At 52.8% G+C, this 27,787-nt stretch overlaps 21 non-coding genes across 21 annotated transcripts; all 21 read left to right on the forward strand.

The window, feature by feature from the left end:
- The first annotated feature begins 1,148 nt into the window (after positions 1 to 1,148).
- Positions 1,149 to 1,267, forward strand: LOC126332723 (5S ribosomal RNA). Its single transcript, XR_007563897.1, has one exon. It is a non-coding gene; the product is annotated as a 5S ribosomal RNA (ribosomal RNA).
- Positions 1,268 to 2,459: 1,192 nt separating this feature from the next.
- On the forward strand, positions 2,460 to 2,578 carry LOC126332715 (5S ribosomal RNA). The gene has a single exon (XR_007563888.1). It is a non-coding gene; the product is annotated as a 5S ribosomal RNA (ribosomal RNA).
- Positions 2,579 to 3,771: 1,193 nt separating this feature from the next.
- On the forward strand, positions 3,772 to 3,890 carry LOC126332727 (5S ribosomal RNA). Its single transcript, XR_007563900.1, has one exon. It is a non-coding gene; the product is annotated as a 5S ribosomal RNA (ribosomal RNA).
- A 1,192-nt stretch (positions 3,891 to 5,082) lies between these two features.
- Positions 5,083 to 5,201, forward strand: LOC126332725 (5S ribosomal RNA). Its single transcript, XR_007563898.1, has one exon. It is a non-coding gene; the product is annotated as a 5S ribosomal RNA (ribosomal RNA).
- Positions 5,202 to 6,389: 1,188 nt separating this feature from the next.
- On the forward strand, positions 6,390 to 6,508 carry LOC126332726 (5S ribosomal RNA). Its single transcript, XR_007563899.1, has one exon. It is a non-coding gene; the product is annotated as a 5S ribosomal RNA (ribosomal RNA).
- Positions 6,509 to 7,701: 1,193 nt separating this feature from the next.
- Positions 7,702 to 7,820, forward strand: LOC126332738 (5S ribosomal RNA). Its single transcript, XR_007563911.1, has one exon. It is a non-coding gene; the product is annotated as a 5S ribosomal RNA (ribosomal RNA).
- Positions 7,821 to 9,011: 1,191 nt separating this feature from the next.
- LOC126332728 (5S ribosomal RNA) lies at positions 9,012 to 9,130 on the forward strand. The gene has a single exon (XR_007563901.1). It is a non-coding gene; the product is annotated as a 5S ribosomal RNA (ribosomal RNA).
- Positions 9,131 to 10,322: 1,192 nt separating this feature from the next.
- LOC126332747 (5S ribosomal RNA) lies at positions 10,323 to 10,441 on the forward strand. Its single transcript, XR_007563919.1, has one exon. It is a non-coding gene; the product is annotated as a 5S ribosomal RNA (ribosomal RNA).
- A 1,192-nt stretch (positions 10,442 to 11,633) lies between these two features.
- Positions 11,634 to 11,752, forward strand: LOC126332729 (5S ribosomal RNA). The gene has a single exon (XR_007563902.1). It is a non-coding gene; the product is annotated as a 5S ribosomal RNA (ribosomal RNA).
- Positions 11,753 to 12,944: 1,192 nt separating this feature from the next.
- LOC126332745 (5S ribosomal RNA) lies at positions 12,945 to 13,062 on the forward strand. The gene has a single exon (XR_007563917.1). It is a non-coding gene; the product is annotated as a 5S ribosomal RNA (ribosomal RNA).
- Positions 13,063 to 14,256: 1,194 nt separating this feature from the next.
- Positions 14,257 to 14,375, forward strand: LOC126332730 (5S ribosomal RNA). Its single transcript, XR_007563903.1, has one exon. It is a non-coding gene; the product is annotated as a 5S ribosomal RNA (ribosomal RNA).
- Positions 14,376 to 15,566: 1,191 nt separating this feature from the next.
- Positions 15,567 to 15,684, forward strand: LOC126332746 (5S ribosomal RNA). The gene has a single exon (XR_007563918.1). It is a non-coding gene; the product is annotated as a 5S ribosomal RNA (ribosomal RNA).
- Positions 15,685 to 16,875: 1,191 nt separating this feature from the next.
- LOC126332731 (5S ribosomal RNA) lies at positions 16,876 to 16,994 on the forward strand. Its single transcript, XR_007563904.1, has one exon. It is a non-coding gene; the product is annotated as a 5S ribosomal RNA (ribosomal RNA).
- Positions 16,995 to 18,183: 1,189 nt separating this feature from the next.
- LOC126332732 (5S ribosomal RNA) lies at positions 18,184 to 18,302 on the forward strand. Its single transcript, XR_007563905.1, has one exon. It is a non-coding gene; the product is annotated as a 5S ribosomal RNA (ribosomal RNA).
- A 1,198-nt stretch (positions 18,303 to 19,500) lies between these two features.
- LOC126332733 (5S ribosomal RNA) lies at positions 19,501 to 19,619 on the forward strand. Its single transcript, XR_007563906.1, has one exon. It is a non-coding gene; the product is annotated as a 5S ribosomal RNA (ribosomal RNA).
- A 1,193-nt stretch (positions 19,620 to 20,812) lies between these two features.
- Positions 20,813 to 20,931, forward strand: LOC126332734 (5S ribosomal RNA). The gene has a single exon (XR_007563907.1). It is a non-coding gene; the product is annotated as a 5S ribosomal RNA (ribosomal RNA).
- A 1,192-nt stretch (positions 20,932 to 22,123) lies between these two features.
- LOC126332735 (5S ribosomal RNA) lies at positions 22,124 to 22,242 on the forward strand. Its single transcript, XR_007563908.1, has one exon. It is a non-coding gene; the product is annotated as a 5S ribosomal RNA (ribosomal RNA).
- A 1,192-nt stretch (positions 22,243 to 23,434) lies between these two features.
- LOC126332736 (5S ribosomal RNA) lies at positions 23,435 to 23,553 on the forward strand. Its single transcript, XR_007563909.1, has one exon. It is a non-coding gene; the product is annotated as a 5S ribosomal RNA (ribosomal RNA).
- A 1,192-nt stretch (positions 23,554 to 24,745) lies between these two features.
- Positions 24,746 to 24,864, forward strand: LOC126332737 (5S ribosomal RNA). The gene has a single exon (XR_007563910.1). It is a non-coding gene; the product is annotated as a 5S ribosomal RNA (ribosomal RNA).
- A 1,192-nt stretch (positions 24,865 to 26,056) lies between these two features.
- Positions 26,057 to 26,175, forward strand: LOC126332748 (5S ribosomal RNA). Its single transcript, XR_007563920.1, has one exon. It is a non-coding gene; the product is annotated as a 5S ribosomal RNA (ribosomal RNA).
- Positions 26,176 to 27,367: 1,192 nt separating this feature from the next.
- LOC126332739 (5S ribosomal RNA) lies at positions 27,368 to 27,486 on the forward strand. Its single transcript, XR_007563912.1, has one exon. It is a non-coding gene; the product is annotated as a 5S ribosomal RNA (ribosomal RNA).
- Positions 27,487 to 27,787: the final 301 nt, after the last annotated feature.

The raw sequence follows: 27,787 nt of genomic DNA on the forward strand, positions 1-27,787 counted from the left end.
ACACACGCGAGACAGATCAGGTGTGACAAAGATGCTTCCTCAAGCATTTTAAACGACTGTATTAAACGTAACATATGAAACTACAGTAATAAATTAAGTTTGAGCAAGAATGCGCGAAGGAAGAGTGCTAGAACACCTTGAAAGTAACGAAACACTGCGAATCGACAGATGTGCTCTTCAAGTGCGTCAGAGCCTACTGTTTTGTAGGAGCGTTTAATTCCAAAAACTAACTAAATAAATAAATAAACAAACAAAAAACTAAAAAATCAACTGTTCTCGCCCGATCACCGACGATAAGCAACAACGTTAGTATTCGGGTCCATGACCGCCTGGGAACTCTGGCTGTCTTCATTTTTTGCTTCTTTTCGCTACCCCTGCCAGCCCTCTCTTCCAAAGTGTCTCTAGAAATACCAAGAGTATGAAGCGACAGGAACGTTCTGAAAAACGCCAGTTCTTATAGTTTTGTAGCAGTGTTCAACTGCAAATTTGTGAACAAAAATTTATCTTTCGCCGATGGAAGAGATGGATGCTTTGTCGAATCGCCTGTCTTGTGTCCGTGTTTTCGCACCTTTCCACGGCCCGGCACGGCACGGCCGCTGCTCTAGTAGCACCGAACGGCCGCACACGGCGCCTCGGACACGCCGGCGCCAGTCTCGCAGATGTTTCTCGTGCTTGTGCTGTCATATGGACCACGACCCGAGCGGCAGCGAGCGGCAGTCGAGCAAAGTCGGGACAAGTCGGGACGGAAGGGGGAGGGGACAGGCGAGAATGCACCGCGCTAATTACGCAAATATCTGGAATCGCGGCGTGTGTCGGGCAGGTGAGAAAGCTTCCGTCGGTCCAGCAGGACACTGCCACACCCCGCGCAGTCCTCCCGCCGCCCGGCCGCGCGCAAGCCCTGCGCCGGATAACAAGAACAAGGTGCGTCTGCCGCGAGTGTCGGAGGCCGCACGCACCAAACGAATGACAGGCGGTGCAACGAGCAGCTGTGTTGTGCGTCCGACCCACGTGGCGGCGCGCCGCACTGCGCGTCGCTCTCGAGGTGGAAGGACGTGCTTTGCGTCAAATGTGCCACCGAAAAACGGCGATTGCGTGTGTTGGGAGGAGAGGCGAAGCCTTCTTCTGCTGTGCGGCTACAGTATAAGGACGCCAACGGCCATAACATGTTGAATACACCGGTTCTCGTCCGATCACCGAAGTTAAGCAACATCGGGCCCGGTTAGTACTTGGATGGGTGACCGCCTGGGAACACCGGGTGCTGTTGGCTCCCTCTCATTTTTTCCTTTTTACGTCGCTACACCGGTCAGCCCTCTTTTCATACTAACTCTCAGGTGTGACAAAGATGCTTCCTCAAGCATTTTAAACGACTGTATTAAACGTAACATATGAAACTACAGTAATAAATTAAGTTTGAGCAAGAATGCGCGAAGGAAGAGTGCTAGAACACCTTGAAAGTAACGAAACACTGCGAATCGACAGATGTGCTCTTCAAGTGCGTCAGAGCCTACTGTTTTGTAGGAGCGTTTAATTCCAAAAACTAACTAAATAAATAAATAAACAAACAAAAAACTAAAAAATCAACTGTTCTCGCCCGATCACCGACGATAAGCAACAACGTTAGTATTCGGGTCCATGACCGCCTGGGAACTCTGGCTGTCTTCATTTTTTGCTTCTTTTCGCTACCCCTGCCAGCCCTCTCTTCCAAAGTGTCTCTAGAAATACCAAGAGTATGAAGCGACAGGAACGTTCTGAAAAACGCCAGTTCTTATAGTTTTGTAGCAGTGTTCAACTGCAAATTTGTGAACAAAAATTTATCTTTCGCCGATGGAAGAGATGGATGCTTTGTCGAATCGCCTGTCTTGTGTCCGTGTTTTCGCACCTTTCCACGGCCCGGCACGGCACGGCCGCTGCTCTAGTAGCACCGAACGGCCGCACACGGCGCCTCGGACACGCCGGCGCCAGTCTCGCAGATGTTTCTCGTGCTTGTGCTGTCATATGGACCACGACCCGAGCGGCAGCGAGCGGCAGTCGAGCAAAGTCGGGACAAGTCGGGACGGAAGGGGGAGGGGACAGGCGAGAATGCACCGCGCTAATTACGCAAATATCTGGAATCGCGGCGTGTGTCGGGCAGGTGAGAAAGCTTCCGTCGGTCCAGCAGGACACTGCCACACCCCGCGCAGTCCTCCCGCCGCCCGGCCGCGCGCAAGCCCTGCGCCGGATAACAAGAACAAGGTGCGTCTGCCGCGAGTGTCGGAGGCCGCACGCACCAAACGAATGACAGGCGGTGCAACGAGCAGCTGTGTTGTGCGTCCGACCCACGTGGCGGCGCGCCGCACTGCGCGTCGCTCTCGAGGTGGAAGGACGTGCTTTGCGTCAAATGTGCCACCGAAAAACGGCGATTGCGTGTGTTGGGAGGAGAGGCGAAGCCTTCTTCTGCTGTGCGGCTACAGTATAAGGACGCCAACGGCCATACCATGTTGAATACACCGGTTCTCGTCCGATCACCGAAGTTAAGCAACATCGGGCCCGGTTAGTACTTGGATGGGTGACCGCCTGGGAACACCGGGTGCTGTTGGCTCCCTCTCATTTTTTCCTTTTTACGTCGCTACACCGGTCAGCCCTCTTTTCATACTAACTCTCAGGTGTGACAAAGATGCTTCCTCAAGCATTTTAAACGACTGTATTAAACGTAACATATGAAACTACAGTAATAAATTAAGTTTGAGCAAGAATGCGCGAAGGAAGAGTGCTAGAACACCTTGAAAGTAACGAAACACTGCGAATCGACAGATGTGCTCTTCAAGTGCGTCAGAGCCTACTGTTTTGTAGGAGCGTTTAATTCCAAAAACTAACTAAATAAATAAATAAACAAACAAAAAACTAAAAAATCAACTGTTCTCGCCCGATCACCGACGATAAGCAACAACGTTAGTATTCGGGTCCATGACCGCCTGGGAACTCTGGCTGTCTTCATTTTTTGCTTCTTTTCGCTACCCCTGCCAGCCCTCTCTTCCAAAGTGTCTCTAGAAATACCAAGAGTATGAAGCGACAGGAACGTTCTGAAAAACGCCAGTTCTTATAGTTTTGTAGCAGTGTTCAACTGCAAATTTGTGAACAAAAATTTATCTTTCGCCGATGGAAGAGATGGATGCTTTGTCGAATCGCCTGTCTTGTGTCCGTGTTTTCGCACCTTTCCACGGCCCGGCACGGCACGGCCGCTGCTCTAGTAGCACCGAACGGCCGCACACGGCGCCTCGGGACACGCCGGCGCCAGTCTCGCAGATGTTTCTCGTGCTTGTGCTGTCATATGGACCACGACCCGAGCGGCAGCGAGCGGCAGTCGAGCAAAGTCGGGACAAGTCGGGACGGAAGGGGGAGGGGACAGGCGAGAATGCACCGCGCTAATTACGCAAATATCTGGAATCGCGGCGTGTGTCGGGCAGGTGAGAAAGCTTCCGTCGGTCCAGCAGGACACTGCCACACCCCGCGCAGTCCTCCCGCCGCCCGGCCGCGCGCAAGCCCTGCGCCGGATAACAAGAACAAGGTGCGTCTGCCGCGAGTGTCGGAGGCCGCACGCACCAAACGAATGACAGGCGGTGCAACGAGCAGCTGTGTTGTGCGTCCGACCCACGTGGCGGCGCGCCGCACTGCGCGTCGCTCTCGAGGTGGAAGGACGTGCTTTGCGTCAAATGTGCCACCGAAAAACGGCGATTGCGTGTGTTGGGAGGAGAGGCGAAGCCTTCTTCTGCTGTGCGGCTACAGTATAAGGACGCCAACGGCCATACCATGTTGAATACACCGGTTCTCGTCCGATCACCGAAGTTAAGCAACATCGGGCCCGGTTAGTACTTGGATGGGTGACCGCCTGGGAACACCGGGTGCTGTTGGCTCCCTCTCATTTTTTCCTTTTTACGTCGCTACACCGGTCAGCCCTCTTTTCATACTAACTCTCAGGTGTGACAAAGATGCTTCCTCAAGCATTTTAAACGACTGTATTAAACGTAACATATGAAACTACAGTAATAAATTAAGTTTGAGCAAGAATGCGCGAAGGAAGAGTGCTAGAACACCTTGAAAGTAACGAAACACTGCGAATCGACAGATGTGCTCTTCAAGTGCGTCAGAGCCTACTGTTTTGTAGGAGCGTTTAATTCCAAAAACTAACTAAATAAATAAATAAACAAACAAAAAACTAAAAAATCAACTGTTCTCGCCCGATCACCGACGATAAGCAACAACGTTAGTATTCGGGTCCATGACCGCCTGGGAACTCTGGCTGTCTTCATTTTTTGCTTCTTTTCGCTACCCCTGCCAGCCCTCTCTTCCAAAGTGTCTCTAGAAATACCAAGAGTATGAAGCGACAGGAACGTTCTGAAAAACGCCAGTTCTTATAGTTTTGTAGCAGTGTTCAACTGCAAATTTGTGAACAAAAATTTATCTTTCGCCGATGGAAGAGATGGATGCTTTGTCGAATCGCCTGTCTTGTGTCCGTGTTTTCGCACCTTTCCACGGCCCGGCACGGCACGGCCGCTGCTCTAGTAGCACCGAACGGCCGCACACGGCGCCTCGGACACGCCGGCGCCAGTCTCGCAGATGTTTCTCGTGCTTGTGCTGTCATATGGACCACGACCCGAGCGGCAGCGAGCGGCAGTCGGGACAAGTCGGGACAAGTCGGGACGGAAGGGGGAGGGGACAGGCGAGAATGCACCGCGCTAATTACGCAAATATCTGGAATCGCGGCGTGTGTCGGGCAGGTGAGAAAGCTTCCGTCGGTCCAGCAGGACACTGCCACACCCCGCGCAGTCCTCCCGCCGCCCGGCCGCGCGCAAGCCCTGCGCCGGATAACAAGAACAAGGTGCGTCTGCCGCGAGTGTCGGAGGCCGCACGCACCAAACGAATGACAGGCGGTGCAACGAGCAGCTGTGTTGTGCGTCCGACCCACGTGGCGGCGCGCCGCACTGCGCGTCGCTCTCGAGGTGGAAGGACGTGCTTTGCGTCAAATGTGCCACCGAAAAACGGCGATTGCGTGTGTTGGGAGGAGAGGCGAAGCCTTCTTCTGCTGTGCGGCTACAGTATAAGGACGCCAACGGCCATAACATGTTGAATACACCGGTTCTCGTCCGATCACCGAAGTTAAGCAACATCGGGCCCGGTTAGTACTTGGATGGGTGACCGCCTGGGAACACCGGGTGCTGTTGGCTCCCTCTCATTTTTTCCTTTTTACGTCGCTACACCGGTCAGCCCTCTTTTCATACTAACTCTCAGGTGTGACAAAGATGCTTCCTCAAGCATTTTAAACGACTGTATTAAACGTAACATATGAAACTACAGTAATAAATTAAGTTTGAGCAAGAATGCGCGAAGGAAGAGTGCTAGAACACCTTGAAAGTAACGAAACACTGCGAATCGACAGATGTGCTCTTCAAGTGCGTCAGAGCCTACTGTTTTGTAGGAGCGTTTAATTCCAAAAACTAACTAAATAAATAAATAAACAAAAAACTAAAAAATCAACTGTTCTCGCCCGATCACCGACGATAAGCAACAACGTTAGTATTCGGGTCCATGACCGCCTGGGAACTCTGGCTGTCTTCATTTTTTGCTTCTTTTCGCTACCCCTGCCAGCCCTCTCTTCCAAAGTGTCTCTAGAAATACCAAGAGTATGAAGCGACAGGAACGTTCTGAAAAACGCCAGTTCTTATAGTTTTGTAGCAGTGTTCAACTGCAAATTTGTGAACAAAAATTTATCTTTCGCCGATGGAAGAGATGGATGCTTTGTCGAATCGCCTGTCTTGTGTCCGTGTTTTCGCACCTTTCCACGGCCCGGCACGGCACGGCCGCTGCTCTAGTAGCACCGAACGGCCGCACACGGCGCCTCGGACACGCCGGCGCCAGTCTCGCAGATGTTTCTCGTGCTTGTGCTGTCATATGGACCACGACCCGAGCGGCAGCGAGCGGCAGTCGGGACAAGTCGGGACAAGTCGGGACGGAAGGGGGAGGGGACAGGCGAGAATGCACCGCGCTAATTACGCAAATATCTGGAATCGCGGCGTGTGTCGGGCAGGTGAGAAAGCTTCCGTCGGTCCAGCAGGACACTGCCACACCCCGCGCAGTCCTCCCGCCGCCCGGCCGCGCGCAAGCCCTGCGCCGGATAACAAGAACAAGGTGCGTCTGCCGCGAGTGTCGGAGGCCGCACGCACCAAACGAATGACAGGCGGTGCAACGAGCAGCTGTGTTGTGCGTCCGACCCACGTGGCGGCGCGCCGCACTGCGCGTCGCTCTCGAGGTGGAAGGACGTGCTTTGCGTCAAATGTGCCACCGAAAAACGGCGATTGCGTGTGTTGGGAGGAGAGGCGAAGCCTTCTTCTGCTGTGCGGCTACAGTATAAGGACGCCAACGGCCATAACATGTTGAATACACCGGTTCTCGTCCGATCACCGAAGTTAAGCAACATCGGGCCCGGTTAGTACTTGGATGGGTGACCGCCTGGGAACACCGGGTGCTGTTGGCTCCCTCTCATTTTTTCCTTTTTACGTCGCTACACCGGTCAGCCCTCTTTTCATACTAACTCTCAGGTGTGACAAAGATGCTTCCTCAAGCATTTTAAACGACTGTATTAAACGTAACATATGAAACTACAGTAATAAATTAAGTTTGAGCAAGAATGCGCGAAGGAAGAGTGCTAGAACACCTTGAAAGTAACGAAACACTGCGAATCGACAGATGTGCTCTTCAAGTGCGTCAGAGCCTACTGTTTTGTAGGAGCGTTTAATTCCAAAAACTAACTAAATAAATAAATAAACAAACAAAAAACTAAAAAATCAACTGTTCTCGCCCGATCACCGACGATAAGCAACAACGTTAGTATTCGGGTCCATGACCGCCTGGGAACTCTGGCTGTCTTCATTTTTTGCTTCTTTTCGCTACCCCTGCCAGCCCTCTCTTCCAAAGTGTCTCTAGAAATACCAAGAGTATGAAGCGACAGGAACGTTCTGAAACACTAGATCGCGTGTTGTTTTGTAGCAGTGTTCAACTGCAAATTTGTGAACAAAAATTTATCTTTCGCCGATGGAAGAGATGGATGCTTTGTCGAATCGCCTGTCTTGTGTCCGTGTTTTCGCACCTTTCCACGGCCCGGCACGGCACGGCCGCTGCTCTAGTAGCACCGAACGGCCGCACACGGCGCCTCGGACACGCCGGCGCCAGTCTCGCAGATGTTTCTCGTGCTTGTGCTGTCATATGGACCACGACCCGAGCGGCAGCGAGCGGCAGTCGAGCAAAGTCGGGACAAGTCGGGACGGAAGGGGGAGGGGACAGGCGAGAATGCACCGCGCTAATTACGCAAATATCTGGAATCGCGGCGTGTGTCGGGCAGGTGAGAAAGCTTCCGTCGGTCCAGCAGGACACTGCCACACCCCGCGCAGTCCTCCCGCCGCCCGGCCGCGCGCAAGCCCTGCGCCGGATAACAAGAACAAGGTGCGTCTGCCGCGAGTGTCGGAGGCCGCACGCACCAAACGAATGACAGGCGGTGCAACGAGCAGCTGTGTTGTGCGTCCGACCCACGTGGCGGCGCGCCGCACTGCGCGTCGCTCTCGAGGTGGAAGGACGTGCTTTGCGTCAAATGTGCCACCGAAAAAACGGCGATTGCGTGTGTTGGGAGGAGAGGCGAAGCCTTCTTCTGCTGTGCGGCTACAGTATAAGGACGCCAACGGCCATACCATGTTGAATACACCGGTTCTCGTCCGATCACCGAAGTTAAGCAACATCGGGCCCGGTTAGTACTTGGATGGGTGACCGCCTGGGAACACCGGGTGCTGTTGGCTCCCTCTCATTTTTTCCTTTTTACGTCGCTACACCGGTCAGCCCTCTTTTCATACTAACTCTCAGGTGTGACAAAGATGCTTCCTCAAGCATTTTAAACGACTGTATTAAACGTAACATATGAAACTACAGTAATAAATTAAGTTTGAGCAAGAATGCGCGAAGGAAGAGTGCTAGAACACCTTGAAAGTAACGAAACACTGCGAATCGACAGATGTGCTCTTCAAGTGCGTCAGAGCCTACTGTTTTGTAGGAGCGTTTAATTCCAAAAACTAACTAAATAAATAAATAAACAAACAAAAACTAAAAAATCAACTGTTCTCGCCCGATCACCGACGATAAGCAACAACGTTAGTATTCGGGTCCATGACCGCCTGGGAACTCTGGCTGTCTTCATTTTTTGCTTCTTTTCGCTACCCCTGCCAGCCCTCTCTTCCAAAGTGTCTCTAGAAATACCAAGAGTATGAAGCGACAGGAACGTTCTGAAAAACGCCAGTTCTTATAGTTTTGTAGCAGTGTTCAACTGCAAATTTGTGAACAAAAATTTATCTTTCGCCGATGGAAGAGATGGATGCTTTGTCGAATCGCCTGTCTTGTGTCCGTGTTTTCGCACCTTTCCACGGCCCGGCACGGCACGGCCGCTGCTCTAGTAGCACCGAACGGCCGCACACGGCGCCTCGGACACGCCGGCGCCAGTCTCGCAGATGTTTCTCGTGCTTGTGCTGTCATATGGACCACGACCCGAGCGGCAGCGAGCGGCAGTCGGGACAAGTCGGGACAAGTCGGGACGGAAGGGGGAGGGGACAGGCGAGAATGCACCGCGCTAATTACGCAAATATCTGGAATCGCGGCGTGTGTCGGGCAGGTGAGAAAGCTTCCGTCGGTCCAGCAGGACACTGCCACACCCCGCGCAGTCCTCCCGCCGCCCGGCCGCGCGCAAGCCCTGCGCCGGATAACAAGAACAAGGTGCGTCTGCCGCGAGTGTCGGAGGCCGCACGCACCAAACGAATGACAGGCGGTGCAACGAGCAGCTGTGTTGTGCGTCCGACCCACGTGGCGGCGCGCCGCACTGCGCGTCGCTCTCGAGGTGGAAGGACGTGCTTTGCGTCAAATGTGCCACCGAAAAACGGCGATTGCGTGTGTTGGGAGGAGAGGCGAAGCCTTCTTCTGCTGTGCGGCTACAGTATAAGGACGCCAACGGCCATAACATGTTGAATACACCGGTTCTCGTCCGATCACCGAAGTTAAGCAACATCGGGCCCGGTTAGTACTTGGATGGGTGACCGCCTGGGAACACCGGGTGCTGTTGGCTCCCTCTCATTTTTTCCTTTTTACGTCGCTACACCGGTCAGCCCTCTTTTCATACTAACTCTCAGGTGTGACAAAGATGCTTCCTCAAGCATTTTAAACGACTGTATTAAACGTAACATATGAAACTACAGTAATAAATTAAGTTTGAGCAAGAATGCGCGAAGGAAGAGTGCTAGAACACCTTGAAAGTAACGAAACACTGCGAATCGACAGATGTGCTCTTCAAGTGCGTCAGAGCCTACTGTTTTGTAGGAGCGTTTAATTCCAAAAACTAACTAAATAAATAAATAAACAAACAAAAAACTAAAAAATCAACTGTTCTCGCCCGATCACCGACGATAAGCAACAACGTTAGTATTCGGGTCCATGACCGCCTGGGAACTCTGGCTGTCTTCATTTTTTGCTTCTTTTCGCTACCCCTGCCAGCCCTCTCTTCCAAAGTGTCTCTAGAAATACCAAGAGTATGAAGCGACAGGAACGTTCTGAAAAACGCCAGTTCTTATAGTTTTGTAGCAGTGTTCAACTGCAAATTTGTGAACAAAAATTTATCTTTCGCCGATGGAAGAGATGGATGCTTTGTCGAATCGCCTGTCTTGTGTCCGTGTTTTCGCACCTTTCCACGGCCCGGCACGGCACGGCCGCTGCTCTAGTAGCACCGAACGGCCGCACACGGCGCCTCGGACACGCCGGCGCCAGTCTCGCAGATGTTTCTCGTGCTTGTGCTGTCATATGGACCACGACCCGAGCGGCAGCGAGCGGCAGTCGAGCAAAGTCGGGACAAGTCGGGACGGAAGGGGGAGGGGACAGGCGAGAATGCACCGCGCTAATTACGCAAATATCTGGAATCGCGGCGTGTGTCGGGCAGGTGAGAAAGCTTCCGTCGGTCCAGCAGGACACTGCCACACCCCGCGCAGTCCTCCCGCCGCCCGGCCGCGCGCAAGCCCTGCGCCGGATAACAAGAACAAGGTGCGTCTGCCGCGAGTGTCGGAGGCCGCACGCACCAAACGAATGACAGGCGGTGCAACGAGCAGCTGTGTTGTGCGTCCGACCCACGTGGCGGCGCGCCGCACTGCGCGTCGCTCTCGAGGTGGAAGGACGTGCTTTGCGTCAAATGTGCCACCGAAAAACGGCGATTGCGTGTGTTGGGAGGAGAGGCGAAGCCTTCTTCTGCTGTGCGGCTACAGTATAAGGACGCCAACGGCCATACCATGTTGAATACACCGGTTCTCGTCCGATCACCGAAGTTAAGCAACATCGGGCCCGGTTAGTACTTGGATGGGTGACCGCCTGGGAACACCGGGTGCTGTTGGCTCCCTCTCATTTTTTCCTTTTTACGTCGCTACACCGGTCAGCCCTCTTTTCATACTAACTCTCAGGTGTGACAAAGATGCTTCCTCAAGCATTTTAAACGACTGTATTAAACGTAACATATGAAACTACAGTAATAAATTAAGTTTGAGCAAGAATGCGCGAAGGAAGAGTGCTAGAACACCTTGAAAGTAACGAAACACTGCGAATCGACAGATGTGCTCTTCAAGTGCGTCAGAGCCTACTGTTTTGTAGGAGCGTTTAATTCCAAAAACTAACTAAATAAATAAATAAACAAACAAAAAACTAAAAAATCAACTGTTCTCGCCCGATCACCGACGATAAGCAACAACGTTAGTATTCGGGTCCATGACCGCCTGGGAACTCTGGCTGTCTTCATTTTTTGCTTCTTTTCGCTACCCCTGCCAGCCCTCTCTTCCAAAGTGTCTCTAGAAATACCAAGAGTATGAAGCGACAGGAACGTTCTGAAAAACGCCAGTTCTTATAGTTTTGTAGCAGTGTTCAACTGCAAATTTGTGAACAAAAATTTATCTTTCGCCGATGGAAGAGATGGATGCTTTGTCGAATCGCCTGTCTTGTGTCCGTGTTTTCGCACCTTTCCACGGCCCGGCACGGCACGGCCGCTGCTCTAGTAGCACCGAACGGCCGCACACGGCGCCTCGGACACGCCGGCGCCAGTCTCGCAGATGTTTCTCGTGCTTGTGCTGTCATATGGACCACGACCCGAGCGGCAGCGAGCGGCAGTCGGGACAAGTCGGGACAAGTCGGGACGGAAGGGGGAGGGGACAGGCGAGAATGCACCGCGCTAATTACGCAAATATCTGGAATCGCGGCGTGTGTCGGGCAGGTGAGAAAGCTTCCGTCGGTCCAGCAGGACACTGCCACACCCCGCGCAGTCCTCCCGCCGCCCGGCCGCGCGCAAGCCCTGCGCCGGATAACAAGAACAAGGTGCGTCTGCCGCGAGTGTCGGAGGCCGCACGCACCAAACGAATGACAGGCGGTGCAACGAGCAGCTGTGTTGTGCGTCCGACCCACGTGGCGGCGCGCCGCACTGCGCGTCGCTCTCGAGGTGGAAGGACGTGCTTTGCGTCAAATGTGCCACCGAAAAACGGCGATTGCGTGTGTTGGGAGGAGAGGCGAAGCCTTCTTCTGCTGTGCGGCTACAGTATAAGGACGCCAACGGCCATAACATGTTGAATACACCGGTTCTCGTCCGATCACCGAAGTTAAGCAACATCGGGCCCGGTTAGTACTTGGATGGGTGACCGCCTGGGAACACCGGGTGCTGTTGGCTCCCTCTCATTTTTTCCTTTTTACGTCGCTACACCGGTCAGCCCTCTTTTCATACTAACTCTCAGGTGTGACAAAGATGCTTCCTCAAGCATTTTAAACGACTGTATTAAACGTAACATATGAAACTACAGTAATAAATTAAGTTTGAGCAAGAATGCGCGAAGGAAGAGTGCTAGAACACCTTGAAAGTAACGAAACACTGCGAATCGACAGATGTGCTCTTCAAGTGCGTCAGAGCCTACTGTTTTGTAGGAGCGTTTAATTCCAAAAACTAACTAAATAAATAAATAAACAAACAAAAAACTAAAAAATCAACTGTTCTCGCCCGATCACCGACGATAAGCAACAACGTTAGTATTCGGGTCCATGACCGCCTGGGAACTCTGGCTGTCTTCATTTTTTGCTTCTTTTCGCTACCCCTGCCAGCCCTCTCTTCCAAAGTGTCTCTAGAAATACCAAGAGTATGAAGCGACAGGAACGTTCTGAAAAACGCCAGTTCTTATAGTTTTGTAGCAGTGTTCAACTGCAAATTTGTGAACAAAAATTTATCTTTCGCCGATGGAAGAGATGGATGCTTTGTCGAATCGCCTGTCTTGTGTCCGTGTTTTCGCACCTTTCCACGGCCCGGCACGGCACGGCCGCTGCTCTAGTAGCACCGAACGGCCGCACACGGCGCCTCGGACACGCCGGCGCCAGTCTCGCAGATGTTTCTCGTGCTTGTGCTGTCATATGGACCACGACCCGAGCGGCAGCGAGCGGCAGTCGAGCAAAGTCGGGACAAGTCGGGACGGAAGGGGGAGGGGACAGGCGAGAATGCACCGCGCTAATTACGCAAATATCTGGAATCGCGGCGTGTGTCGGGCAGGTGAGAAAGCTTCCGTCGGTCCAGCAGGACACTGCCACACCCCGCGCAGTCCTCCCGCCGCCCGGCCGCGCGCAAGCCCTGCGCCGGATAACAAGAACAAGGTGCGTCTGCCGCGAGTGTCGGAGGCCGCACGCACCAAACGAATGACAGGCGGTGCAACGAGCAGCTGTGTTGTGCGTCCGACCCACGTGGCGGCGCGCCGCACTGCGCGTCGCTCTCGAGGTGGAAGGACGTGCTTTGCGTCAAATGTGCCACCGAAAAACGGCGATTGCGTGTGTTGGGAGGAGAGGCGAAGCCTTCTTCTGCTGTGCGGCTACAGTATAAGGACGCCAACGGCCATACCATGTTGAATACACCGGTTCTCGTCCGATCACCGAAGTTAAGCAACATCGGGCCCGGTTAGTACTTGGATGGGTGACCGCCTGGAACACCGGGTGCTGTTGGCTCCCTCTCATTTTTTCCTTTTTACGTCGCTACACCGGTCAGCCCTCTTTTCATACTAACTCTCAGGTGTGACAAAGATGCTTCCTCAAGCATTTTAAACGACTGTATTAAACGTAACATATGAAACTACAGTAATAAATTAAGTTTGAGCAAGAATGCGCGAAGGAAGAGTGCTAGAACACCTTGAAAGTAACGAAACACTGCGAATCGACAGATGTGCTCTTCAAGTGCGTCAGAGCCTACTGTTTTGTAGGAGCGTTTAATTCCAAAAACTAACTAAATAAATAAATAAACAAACAAAAAACTAAAAAATCAACTGTTCTCGCCCGATCACCGACGATAAGCAACAACGTTAGTATTCGGGTCCATGACCGCCTGGGAACTCTGGCTGTCTTCATTTTTTGCTTCTTTTCGCTACCCCTGCCAGCCCTCTCTTCCAAAGTGTCTCTAGAAATACCAAGAGTATGAAGCGACAGGAACGTTCTGAAAAACGCCAGTTCTTATAGTTTTGTAGCAGTGTTCAACTGCAAATTTGTGAACAAAAATTTATCTTTCGCCGATGGAAGAGATGGATGCTTTGTCGAATCGCCTGTCTTGTGTCCGTGTTTTCGCACCTTTCCACGGCCCGGCACGGCACGGCCGCTGCTCTAGTAGCACCGAACGGCCGCACACGGCGCCTCGGACACGCCGGCGCCAGTCTCGCAGATGTTTCTCGTGCTTGTGCTGTCATATGGACCACGACCCGAGCGGCAGCGAGCGGCAGTCGGGACAAGTCGGGACAAGTCGGGACGGAAGGGGGAGGGGACAGGCGAGAATGCACCGCGCTAATTACGCAAATATCTGGAATCGCGGCGTGTGTCGGGCAGGTGAGAAAGCTTCCGTCGGTCCAGCAGGACACTGCCACACCCCGCGCAGTCCTCCCGCCGCCCGGCCGCGCGCAAGCCCTGCGCCGGATAACAAGAACAAGGTGCGTCTGCCGCGAGTGTCGGAGGCCGCACGCACCAAACGAATGACAGGCGGTGTGCAACGAGCAGCTGTGTTGTGCGTCCGACCCACGTGGCGGCGCGCCGCACTGCGCGTCGCTCTCGAGGTGGAAGGACGTGCTTTGCGTCAAATGTGCCACCGAAAAACGGCGATTGCGTGTGTTGGGAGGAGAGGCGAAGCCTTCTTCTGCTGTGCGGCTACAGTATAAGGACGCCAACGGCCATAACATGTTGAATACACCGGTTCTCGTCCGATCACCGAAGTTAAGCAACATCGGGCCCGGTTAGTACTTGGATGGGTGACCGCCTGGGAACACCGGGTGCTGTTGGCTCCCTCTCATTTTTTCCTTTTTACGTCGCTACACCGGTCAGCCCTCTTTTCATACTAACTCTCAGGTGTGACAAAGATGCTTCCTCAAGCATTTTAAACGACTGTATTAAACGTAACATATGAAACTACAGTAATAAATTAAGTTTGAGCAAGAAATGCGCGAAGGAAGAGTGCTAGAACACCTTGAAAGTAACGAAACACTGCGAATCGACAGATGTGCTCTTCAAGTGCGTCAGAGCCTACTGTTTTGTAGGAGCGTTTAATTCCAAAAACTAACTAAATAAATAAATAAACAAACAAAAAACTAAAAAATCAACTGTTCTCGCCCGATCACCGACGATAAGCAACAACGTTAGTATTCGGGTCCATGACCGCCTGGGAACTCTGGCTGTCTTCATTTTTTGCTTCTTTTCGCTACCCCTGCCAGCCCTCTCTTCCAAAGTGTCTCTAGAAATACCAAGAGTATGAAGCGACAGGAACGTTCTGAAAAACGCCAGTTCTTATAGTTTTGTAGCAGTGTTCAACTGCAAATTTGTGAACAAAAATTTATCTTTCGCCGATGGAAGAGATGGATGCTTTGTCGAATCGCCTGTCTTGTGTCGTGTTTTCGCACCTTTCCACGGCCCGGCACGGCACGGCCGCTGCTCTAGTAGCACCGAACGGCCGCACACGGCGCCTCGGACACGCCGGCGCCAGTCTCGCAGATGTTTCTCGTGCTTGTGCTGTCATATGGACCACGACCCGAGCGGCAGCGAGCGGCAGTCGGGACAAGTCGGGACAAGTCGGGACGGAAGGGGGAGGGGACAGGCGAGAATGCACCGCGCTAATTACGCAAATATCTGGAATCGCGGCGTGTGTCGGGCAGGTGAGAAAGCTTCCGTCGGTCCAGCAGGACACTGCCACACCCCGCGCAGTCCTCCGCCGCCCGGCCGCGCGCAAGCCCTGCGCCGGATAACAAGAACAAGGTGCGTCTGCCGCGAGTGTCGGAGGCCGCACGCACCAAACGAATGACAGGCGGTGCAACGAGCAGCTGTGTTGTGCGTCCGACCCACGTGGCGGCGCGCCGCACTGCGCGTCGCTCTCGAGGTGGAAGGACGTGCTTTGCGTCAAATGTGCCACCGAAAAACGGCGATTGGGTGTGTTGGGAGGAGAGGCGAAGCCTTCTTCTGCTGTGCGGCTACAGTATAAGGACGCCAACGGCCATAACATGTTGAATACACCGGTTCTCGTCCGATCACCGAAGTTAAGCAACATCGGGCCGGTTAGTACTTGGATGGGTGACCGCCTGGGAACACCGGGTGCTGTTGGCTCCCTCTCATTTTTTCCTTTTTACGTCGCTACACCGGTCAGCCCTCTTTTCATACTAACTCTCAGGTGTGACCAAAGATGCTTCCTCAAGCATTTTAAACGACTGTATTAAACGTAACATATGAAACTACAGTAATAAATTAAGTTTGAGCAAGAATGCGCGAAGGAAGAGTGCTAGAACACTTGAAAGTAACGAAACACTGCGAATCGACAGATGTGCTCTTCAAGTGCGTCAGAGCCTACTGTTTTGTAGGAGCGTTTAATTCCAAAAACTAACTAAATAAATAAATAAACAAACAAAAAACTAAAAAATCAACTGTTCTCGCCCGATCACCGACGATAAGCAACAACGTTAGTATTCGGGTCCATGACCGCCTGGGAACTCTGGCTGTCTTCATTTTTTGCTTCTTTTCGCTACCCCTGCCAGCCCTCTCTTCCAAAGTGTCTCTAGAAATACCAAGAGTATGAAGCGACAGGAACGTTCTGAAAAACGCCAGTTCTTATAGTTTTGTAGCAGTGTTCAACTGCAAATTTGTGAACAAAAATTTATCTTTCGCCGATGGAAGAGATGGATGCTTTGTCGAATCGCCTGTCTTGTGTCCGTGTTTTCGCACCTTTCCACGGCCCGGCACGGCACGGCCGCTGCTCTAGTAGCACCGAACGGCCGCACACGGCGCCTCGGACACGCCGGCGCCAGTCTCGCAGATGTTTCTCGTGCTTGTGCTGTCATATGGACCACGACCCGAGCGGCAGCGAGCGGCAGTCGGGACAAGTCGGGACAAGTCGGGACGGAAGGGGGAGGGGGACAGGCGAGAATGCACCGCGCTAATTACGCAAATATCTGGAATCGCGGCGTGTGTCGGGCAGGTGAGAAAGCTTCCGTCGGTCCAGCAGGACACTGCCACACCCCGCGCAGTCCTCCCGCCGCCCGGCCGCGCGCAAGCCCTGCGCCGGATAACAAGAACAAGGTGCGTCTGCCGCGAGTGTCGGAGCCGCACGCACCAAACGAATGACAGGCGGTGCAACGAGCAGCTGTGTTGTGCGTCCGACCCACGTGGCGGCGCGCCGCACTGCGCGTCGCTCTCGAGGTGGAAGGACGTGCTTTGCGTCAAATGTGCCACCGAAAAACGGCGATTGCGTGTGTTGGGAGGAGAGGCGAAGCCTTCTTCTGCTGTGCGCTACAGTATAAGGACGCCAACGGCCATAACATGTTGAATACACCGGTTCTCGTCCGATCACCGAAGTTAAGCAACATCGGGCCCGGTTAGTACTTGGATGGGTGACCGCCTGGGAACACCGGGTGCTGTTGGCTCCCTCTCATTTTTTCCTTTTTACGTCGCTACACCGGTCAGCCCTCTTTTCATACTAACTCTCAGGTGTGACAAAGATGCTTCCTCAAGCATTTTTAAACGGACTGTATTAAACGTAACATATGAAACTACAGTAATAAATTAAGTTTGAGCAAGAATGCGCGAAGGAAGAGTGCTAGAACACCTTGAAAGTAACGAAACACTGCGAATCGACAGATGTGCTCTTCAAGTGCGTCAGAGCCTACTGTTTTGTAGGAGCGTTTAATTCCAAAAAACTAACTAAATAAATAAATAACCAAAAACTAAAAAATCAACTGTTCTCGCCCGATTCACCGACGATAAGCAACAACGTTAGTATTCGGGTCCATGACCGCCTGGAACTCTGGCTGTCTTCATTTTTTGCTTCTTTTCGCTACCCCTGCCAGCCCTCTCTTCCAAAGTGTCTCTAGAAATACAAGAGTATGAAGCGACAGGAACGTTCTGAAAAACGCCAGTTCTTATAGTTTTGTAGCAGTGTTCAACTGCAAATTTGTGAACAAAAATTTATCTTTCGCCGATGGAAGAGATGGATGCTTTGTCGAATCGCCTGTCTTGTGTCCGTGTTTTCGCACCTTTCCACGGCCCGGCACGGCACGGCCGCTGCTCTAGTAGCACCGAACGGCCGCACACGGCGCCTCGACACGCCGGCGCCAGTCTCGCAGATGTTTCTCGTGCTTGTGCTGTCATATGGACCACGACCCGAGCGGCAGCGAGCGGCAGTCGGGACAAGTCGGGACAAGTCGGGACGGAAGGGGGAGGGGACAGGCGAGAATGCACCGCGCTAATTACGCAAATATCTGGAATCGCGGCGTGTGTCGGGCAGGTGAGAAAGCTTCCGTCGGTCCAGCAGGACACTGCCACACCCCGCGCAGTCCTCCCGCCGCCCGGCCGCGCGCAAGCCCTGCGCCGGATAACAAGAACAAGGTGCGTCTGCCGCGAGTGTCGGAGGCCGCACGCACCAAACGAATGACAGGCGGTGCAACGAGCAGCTGTGTTGTGCGTCCGACCCACGTGGCGGCGCGCCGCACTGCGCGTCGCTCTCGAGGTGGAAGGGACGTGCTTTGCGTCAAATGTGCCACCGAAAAACGGCGATTGCGTGTGTTGGGAGGAGAGGCGAAGCCTTCTTCTGCTGTGCGGCTACAGTATAAGGACGCCAACGGCCATAACATGTTGAATACACCGGTTCTCGTCCGATCACCGAAGTTAAGCAACATCGGGCCCGGTTAGTACTTGGATGGGTGACCGCCTGGGAACACCGGGTGCTGTTGGCTCCCTCTCATTTTTTCCTTTTTACGTCGCTACACCGGTCAGCCTCTTTTCATACTAACTCTCAGGTGTGACAAAGATGCTTCCTCAAGCATTTTTAAACGACTGTATTAAACGTAACATATGAAACTACAGTAATAAATTAAGTTTGAGCAAGAATGCGCGAAGGAAGAGTGCTAGAACACCTTGAAAGTAACGAAACACTGCGAATCGACAGATGTGCTCTTCAAGTGCGTCAGAGCCTACTGTTTTGTAGGAGCGTTTAATTCCAAAAACTAACTAAATAAATAAATAAACAAACAAAAAACTAAAAAATCAACTGTTCTCGCCGATCACCGACGATAAGCAACAACGTTAGTATTCGGGTCCATGACCGCCTGGGAACTCTGGCTGTCTTCATTTTTTGCTTCTTTTCGCTACCCCTGCCAGCCCTCTCTTCCAAAGTGTCTCTAGAAATACCAAGAGTATGAAGCGACAGGAACGTTCTGAAAAACGCCAGTTCTTATAGTTTTGTAGCAGTGTTCAACTGCAAATTTGTGAACAAAAATTTATCTTTCGCCGATGGAAGAGATGGATGCTTTGTCGAATCGCCTGTCTTGTGTCCGTGTTTTCGCACCTTTCCACGGCCCGGCACGGCACGGCCGCTGCTCTAGTAGCACCGAACGGCCGCACACGGCGCCTCGGACACGCCGGCGCCAGTCTCGCAGATGTTTCTCGTGCTTGTGCTGTCATATGGACCACGACCCGAGCGGCAAGCGAGCGGCAGTCGAGCAAAGTCGGGACAAGTCGGGACGGAAGGGGGAGGGGACAGGCGAGAATGCACCGCGCTAATTACGCAAATATCTGGAATCGCGGCGTGTGTCGGGCAGGGTGAGAAAGCTTCCGTCGGTCCAGCAGGACACTGCCACACCCCGCGCAGTCCTCCCGCCGCCCGGCCGCGCGCAAGCCCTGCGCCGGATAACAAGAACAAGGTGCGTCTCTGCCGCGAGTGTCGGAGGCCGCACGCACCAAACGAATGACAGGCGGTGCAACGAGCAGCTGTGTTGTGCGTCCGACCCACGTGGCGGCGCGCCGCACCTGGCGCGTCGCTCTCGAGGTGGAAGGACGTGCTTTGCGTCAAATGTGCCACCGAAAAAACGGCGATTGCGTGTGTTGGGAGGAGAGGCGAAGCCTTCTTCTGCTGTGCGGCTACAGTATAAGGACGCCAACGGCCATAACATGTTGAATACACCGGTTCTCGTCCGATCACCGAAGTTAAGCAACATCGGGCCCGGTTAGTACTTGGATGGGTGACCGCCTGGGAACACCGGGTGCTGTTGGCTCCCTCTCATTTTTTCCTTTTTACGTCGCTACACCGGTCAAGCCCTCTTTTCATACTAACTCTCAGGTGTGACAAAGATGCTTCCTCAAGCATTTTAAACGACTGTATTAAACGTAACATATGAAACTACAGTAATAAATTAAGTTTGAGCAAGAATGCGCGAAGGAAGAGTGCTAGAACACCTTGAAAGTAACGAAACACTGCGAATCGACAGATGTGCTCTTCAAGTGCGTCAGAGCCTACTGTTTTGTAGGAGCGTTTAATTCCAAAAACTAACTAAATAAATAAATAAACAAACAAAAAACTAAAAAATCAACTGTTCTCGCCCGATCACCGACGATAAGCAACAACGTTAGTATTCGGGTCCATGACCGCCTGGGAACTCTGGCTGTCTTCATTTTTTGCTTCTTTTCGCTACCCCTGCCAGCCCTCTCTTCCAAAGTGTCTCTAGAAATACCAAGAGTATGAAGCGACAGGAACGTTCTGAAAAACGCCAGTTCTTATAGTTTTGTAGCAGTGTTCAACTGCAAATTTGTGAACAAAAATTTATCTTTCGCCGATGGAAGAGATGGATGCTTTGTCGAATCGCCTGTCTTGTGTCCGTGTTTTCGCACCTTTCCACGGCCCGGCACGGCACGGCCGCTGCTCTAGTAGCACCGAACGGCCGCACACGGCGCCTCGGACACGCCGGCGCCAGTCTCGCAGATGTTTCTCGTGCTTGTGCTGTCATATGGACCACGACCCGAGCGGCAGCGAGCGGCAGTCGAGCAAAGTCGGGACAAGTCGGGACGGAAGGGGGAGGGGACAGGCGAGAATGCACCGCGCTAATTACGCAAATATCTGGAATCGCGGCGTGTGTCGGGCAGGTGAGAAAGCTTCCGTCGGTCCAGCAGGACACTGCCACACCCCGCGCAGTCCTCCCGCCGCCCGGCCGCGCGCAAGCCCTGCGCCGGATAACAAGAACAAGGTGCGTCTGCCGCGAGTGTCGGAGGCCGCACGCACCAAACGAATGACAGGCGGTGCAACGAGCAGCTGTGTTGTGCGTCCGACCCACGTGGCGGCGCGCCGCACTGCGCGTCGCTCTCGAGGTGGAAGGACGTGCTTTGCGTCAAATGTGCCACCGAAAAACGGCGATTGCGTGTGTTGGGAGGAGAGGCGAAGCCTTCTTCTGCTGTGCGGCTACAGTATAAGGACGCCAACGGCCATAACATGTTGAATACACCGGTTCTCGTCCGATCACCGAAGTTAAGCAACATCGGGCCCGGTTAGTACTTGGATGGGTGACCGCCTGGGAACACCGGGTGCTGTTGGCTCCCTCTCATTTTTTCCTTTTTACGTCGCTACACCGGTCAGCCCTCTTTTCATACTAACTCTCAGGTGTGACAAAGATGCTTCCTCAAGCATTTTAAACGACTGTATTAAACGTAACATATGAAACTACAGTAATAAATTAAGTTTGAGCAAGAATGCGCGAAGGAAGAGTGCTAGAACACCTTGAAAGTAACGAAACACTGCGAATCGACAGATGTGCTCTTCAAGTGCGTCAGAGCCTACTGTTTTGTAGGAGCGTTTAATTCCAAAAACTAACTAAATAAATAAATAAACAAACAAAAAACTAAAAAATCAACTGTTCTCGCCCGATCACCGACGATAAGCAACAACGTTAGTATTCGGGTCCATGACCGCCTGGGAACTCTGGCTGTCTTCATTTTTTGCTTCTTTTCGCTACCCCTGCCAGCCCTCTCTTCCAAAGTGTCTCTAGAAATACCAAGAGTATGAAGCGACAGGAACGTTCTGAAAAACGCCAGTTCTTATAGTTTTGTAGCAGTGTTCAACTGCAAATTTGTGAACAAAAATTTATCTTTCGCCGATGGAAGAGATGGATGCTTTGTCGAATCGCCTGTCTTGTGTCCGTGTTTTCGCACCTTTCCACGGCCCGGCACGGCACGGCCGCTGCTCTAGTAGCACCGAACGGCCGCACACGGCGCCTCGGACACGCCGGCGCCAGTCTCGCAGATGTTTCTCGTGCTTGTGCTGTCATATGGACCACGACCCGAGCGGCAGCGAGCGGCAGTCGAGCAAAGTCGGGACAAGTCGGGACGGAAGGGGGAGGGGACAGGCGAGAATGCACCGCGCTAATTACGCAAATATCTGGAATCGCGGCGTGTGTCGGGCAGGTGAGAAAGCTTCCGTCGGTCCAGCAGGACACTGCCACACCCCGCGCAGTCCTCCCGCCGCCCGGCCGCGCGCAAGCCCTGCGCCGGATAACAAGAACAAGGTGCGTCTGCCGCGAGTGTCGGAGGCCGCACGCACCAAACGAATGACAGGCGGTGCAACGAGCAGCTGTGTTGTGCGTCCGACCCACGTGGCGGCGCGCCGCACTGCGCGTCGCTCTCGAGGTGGAAGGACGTGCTTTGCGTCAAATGTGCCACCGAAAAACGGCGATTGCGTGTGTTGGGAGGAGAGGCGAAGCCTTCTTCTGCTGTGCGGCTACAGTATAAGGACGCCAACGGCCATAACATGTTGAATACACCGGTTCTCGTCCGATCACCGAAGTTAAGCAACATCGGGCCCGGTTAGTACTTGGATGGGTGACCGCCTGGGAACACCGGGTGCTGTTGGCTCCCTCTCATTTTTTCCTTTTTACGTCGCTACACCGGTCAGCCCTCTTTTCATACTAACTCTCAGGTGTGACAAAGATGCTTCCTCAAGCATTTTAAACGACTGTATTAAACGTAACATATGAAACTACAGTAATAAATTAAGTTTGAGCAAGAATGCGCGAAGGAAGAGTGCTAGAACACCTTGAAAGTAACGAAACACTGCGAATCGACAGATGTGCTCTTCAAGTGCGTCAGAGCCTACTGTTTTGTAGGAGCGTTTAATTCCAAAAACTAACTAAATAAATAAATAAACAAACAAAAAACTAAAAAATCAACTGTTCTCGCCCGATCACCGACGATAAGCAACAACGTTAGTATTCGGGTCCATGACCGCCTGGGAACTCTGGCTGTCTTCATTTTTTGCTTCTTTTCGCTACCCCTGCCAGCCCTCTCTTCCAAAGTGTCTCTAGAAATACCAAGAGTATGAAGCGACAGGAACGTTCTGAAAAACGCCAGTTCTTATAGTTTTGTAGCAGTGTTCAACTGCAAATTTGTGAACAAAAATTTATCTTTCGCCGATGGAAGAGATGGATGCTTTGTCGAATCGCCTGTCTTGTGTCCGTGTTTTCGCACCTTTCCACGGCCCGGCACGGCACGGCCGCTGCTCTAGTAGCACCGAACGGCCGCACACGGCGCCTCGGACACGCCGGCGCCAGTCTCGCAGATGTTTCTCGTGCTTGTGCTGTCATATGGACCACGACCCGAGCGGCAGCGAGCGGCAGTCGAGCAAAGTCGGGACAAGTCGGGACGGAAGGGGGAGGGGACAGGCGAGAATGCACCGCGCTAATTACGCAAATATCTGGAATCGCGGCGTGTGTCGGGCAGGTGAGAAAGCTTCCGTCGGTCCAGCAGGACACTGCCACACCCCGCGCAGTCCTCCCGCCGCCCGGCCGCGCGCAAGCCCTGCGCCGGATAACAAGAACAAGGTGCGTCTGCCGCGAGTGTCGGAGGCCGCACGCACCAAACGAATGACAGGCGGTGCAACGAGCAGCTGTGTTGTGCGTCCGACCCACGTGGCGGCGCGCCGCACTGCGCGTCGCTCTCGAGGTGGAAGGACGTGCTTTGCGTCAAATGTGCCACCGAAAAACGGCGATTGCGTGTGTTGGGAGGAGAGGCGAAGCCTTCTTCTGCTGTGCGGCTACAGTATAAGGACGCCAACGGCCATAACATGTTGAATACACCGGTTCTCGTCCGATCACCGAAGTTAAGCAACATCGGGCCCGGTTAGTACTTGGATGGGTGACCGCCTGGGAACACCGGGTGCTGTTGGCTCCCTCTCATTTTTTCCTTTTTACGTCGCTACACCGGTCAGCCCTCTTTTCATACTAACTCTCAGGTGTGACAAAGATGCTTCCTCAAGCATTTTAAACGACTGTATTAAACGTAACATATGAAACTACAGTAATAAATTAAGTTTGAGCAAGAATGCGCGAAGGAAGAGTGCTAGAACACCTTGAAAGTAACGAAACACTGCGAATCGACAGATGTGCTCTTCAAGTGCGTCAGAGCCTACTGTTTTGTAGGAGCGTTTAATTCCAAAAACTAACTAAATAAATAAATAAACAAACAAAAAACTAAAAAATCAACTGTTCTCGCCCGATCACCGACGATAAGCAACAACGTTAGTATTCGGGTCCATGACCGCCTGGGAACTCTGGCTGTCTTCATTTTTTGCTTCTTTTCGCTACCCCTGCCAGCCCTCTCTTCCAAAGTGTCTCTAGAAATACCAAGAGTATGAAGCGACAGGAACGTTCTGAAAAACGCCAGTTCTTATAGTTTTGTAGCAGTGTTCAACTGCAAATTTGTGAACAAAAATTTATCTTTCGCCGATGGAAGAGATGGATGCTTTGTCGAATCGCCTGTCTTGTGTCCGTGTTTTCGCACCTTTCCACGGCCCGGCACGGCACGGCCGCTGCTCTAGTAGCACCGAACGGCCGCACACGGCGCCTCGGACACGCCGGCGCCAGTCTCGCAGATGTTTCTCGTGCTTGTGCTGTCATATGGACCACGACCCGAGCGGCAGCGAGCGGCAGTCGAGCAAAGTCGGGACAAGTCGGGACGGAAGGGGGAGGGGACAGGCGAGAATGCACCGCGCTAATTACGCAAATATCTGGAATCGCGGCGTGTGTCGGGCAGGTGAGAAAGCTTCCGTCGGTCCAGCAGGACACTGCCACACCCCGCGCAGTCCTCCCGCCGCCCGGCCGCGCGCAAGCCCTGCGCCGGATAACAAGAACAAGGTGCGTCTGCCGCGAGTGTCGGAGGCCGCACGCACCAAACGAATGACAGGCGGTGCAACGAGCAGCTGTGTTGTGCGTCCGACCCACGTGGCGGCGCGCCGCACTGCGCGTCGCTCTCGAGGTGGAAGGACGTGCTTTGCGTCAAATGTGCCACCGAAAAACGGCGATTGCGTGTGTTGGGAGGAGAGGCGAAGCCTTCTTCTGCTGTGCGGCTACAGTATAAGGACGCCAACGGCCATAACATGTTGAATACACCGGTTCTCGTCCGATCACCGAAGTTAAGCAACATCGGGCCCGGTTAGTACTTGGATGGGTGACCGCCTGGGAACACCGGGTGCTGTTGGCTCCCTCTCATTTTTTCCTTTTTACGTCGCTACACCGGTCAGCCCTCTTTTCATACTAACTCTCAGGTGTGACAAAGATGCTTCCTCAAGCATTTTAAACGACTGTATTAAACGTAACATATGAAACTACAGTAATAAATTAAGTTTGAGCAAGAATGCGCGAAGGAAGAGTGCTAGAACACCTTGAAAGTAACGAAACACTGCGAATCGACAGATGTGCTCTTCAAGTGCGTCAGAGCCTACTGTTTTGTAGGAGCGTTTAATTCCAAAAACTAACTAAATAAATAAATAAACAAACAAAAAACTAAAAAATCAACTGTTCTCGCCCGATCACCGACGATAAGCAACAACGTTAGTATTCGGGTCCATGACCGCCTGGGAACTCTGGCTGTCTTCATTTTTTGCTTCTTTTCGCTACCCCTGCCAGCCCTCTCTTCCAAAGTGTCTCTAGAAATACCAAGAGTATGAAGCGACAGGAACGTTCTGAAAAACGCCAGTTCTTATAGTTTTGTAGCAGTGTTCAACTGCAAATTTGTGAACAAAAATTTATCTTTCGCCGATGGAAGAGATGGATGCTTTGTCGAATCGCCTGTCTTGTGTCCGTGTTTTCGCACCTTTCCACGGCCCGGCACGGCACGGCCGCTGCTCTAGTAGCACCGAACGGCCGCACACGGCGCCTCGGACACGCCGGCGCCAGTCTCGCAGATGTTTCTCGTGCTTGTGCTGTCATATGGACCACGACCCGAGCGGCAGCGAGCGGCAGTCGAGCAAAGTCGGGACAAGTCGGGACGGAAGGGGGAGGGGACAGGCGAGAATGCACCGCGCTAATTACGCAAATATCTGGAATCGCGGCGTGTGTCGGGCAGGTGAGAAAGCTTCCGTCGGTCCAGCAGGACACTGCCACACCCCGCGCAGTCCTCCCGCCGCCCGGCCGCGCGCAAGCCCTGCGCCGGATAACAAGAACAAGGTGCGTCTGCCGCGAGTGTCGGAGGCCGCACGCACCAAACGAATGACAGGCGGTGCAACGAGCAGCTGTGTTGTGCGTCCGACCCACGTGGCGGCGCGCCGCACTGCGCGTCGCTCTCGAGGTGGAAGGACGTGCTTTGCGTCAAATGTGCCACCGAAAAACGGCGATTGCGTGTGTTGGGAGGAGAGGCGAAGCCTTCTTCTGCTGTGCGGCTACAGTATAAGGACGCCAACGGCCATACCATGTTGAATACACCGGTTCTCGTCCGATCACCGAAGTTAAGCAACATCGGGCCCGGTTAGTACTTGGATGGGTGACCGCCTGGGAACACCGGGTGCTGTTGGCTCCCTCTCATTTTTTCCTTTTTACGTCGCTACACCGGTCAGCCCTCTTTTCATACTAACTCTCAGGTGTGACAAAGATGCTTCCTCAAGCATTTTAAACGACTGTATTAAACGTAACATATGAAACTACAGTAATAAATTAAGTTTGAGCAAGAATGCGCGAAGGAAGAGTGCTAGAACACCTTGAAAGTAACGAAACACTGCGAATCGACAGATGTGCTCTTCAAGTGCGTCAGAGCCTACTGTTTTGTAGGAGCGTTTAATTCCAAAAACTAACTAAATAAATAAATAAACAAACAAAAAACTAAAAAATCAACTGTTCTCGCCCGATCACCGACGATAAGCAACAACGTTAGTATTCGGGTCCATGACCGCCTGGGAACTCTGGCTGTCTTCATTTTTTGCTTCTTTTCGCTACCCCTGCCAGCCCTCTCTTCCAAAGTGTCTCTAGAAATACCAAGAGTATGAAGCGACAGGAACGTTCTGAAAAACGCCAGTTCTTATAGTTTTGTAGCAGTGTTCAACTGCAAATTTGTGAACAAAAATTTATCTTTCGCCGATGGAAGAGATGGATGCTTTGTCGAATCGCCTGTCTTGTGTCCGTGTTTTCGCACCTTTCCACGGCCCGGCACGGCACGGCCGCTGCTCTAGTAGCACCGAACGGCCGCACACGGCGCCTCGGACACGCCGGCGCCAGTCTCGCAGATGTTTCTCGTGCTTGTGCTGTCATATGGACCACGACCCGAGCGGCAGCGAGCGGCAGTCGAGCAAAGTCGGGACAAGTCGGGACGGAAGGGGGAGGGGACAGGCGAGAATGCACCGCGCTAATTACGCAAATATCTGGAATCGCGGCGTGTGTCGGGCAGGTGAGAAAGCTTCCGTCGGTCCAGCAGGACACTGCCACACCCCGCGCAGTCCTCCCGCCGCCCGGCCGCGCGCAAGCCCTGCGCCGGATAACAAGAACAAGGTGCGTCTGCCGCGAGTGTCGGAGGCCGCACGCACCAAACGAATGACAGGCGGTGCAACGAGCAGCTGTGTTGTGCGTCCGACCCACGTGGCGGCGCGCCGCACTGCGCGTCGCTCTCGAGGTGGAAGGACGTGCTTTGCGTCAAATGTGCCACCGAAAAACGGCGATTGCGTGTGTTGGGAGGAGAGGCGAAGCCTTCTTCTGCTGTGCGGCTACAGTATAAGGACGCCAACGGCCATAACATGTTGAATACACCGGTTCTCGTCCGATCACCGAAGTTAAGCAACATCGGGCCCGGTTAGTACTTGGATGGGTGACCGCCTGGGAACACCGGGTGCTGTTGGCTCCCTCTCATTTTTTCCTTTTTACGTCGCTACACCGGTCAGCCCTCTTTTCATACTAACTCTCAGGTGTGACAAAGATGCTTCCTCAAGCATTTTAAACGACTGTATTAAACGTAACATATGAAACTACAGTAATAAATTAAGTTTGAGCAAGAATGCGCGAAGGAAGAGTGCTAGAACACCTTGAAAGTAACGAAACACTGCGAATCGACAGATGTGCTCTTCAAGTGCGTCAGAGCCTACTGTTTTGTAGGAGCGTTTAATTCCAAAAACTAACTAAATAAATAAATAAACAAACAAAAA

Source organism: Schistocerca gregaria, unplaced genomic scaffold (assembly GCF_023897955.1).
Source record: "Schistocerca gregaria isolate iqSchGreg1 unplaced genomic scaffold, iqSchGreg1.2 ptg001504l, whole genome shotgun sequence".
Lineage (NCBI taxonomy): Eukaryota > Metazoa > Arthropoda > Insecta > Orthoptera > Acrididae > Schistocerca > Schistocerca gregaria.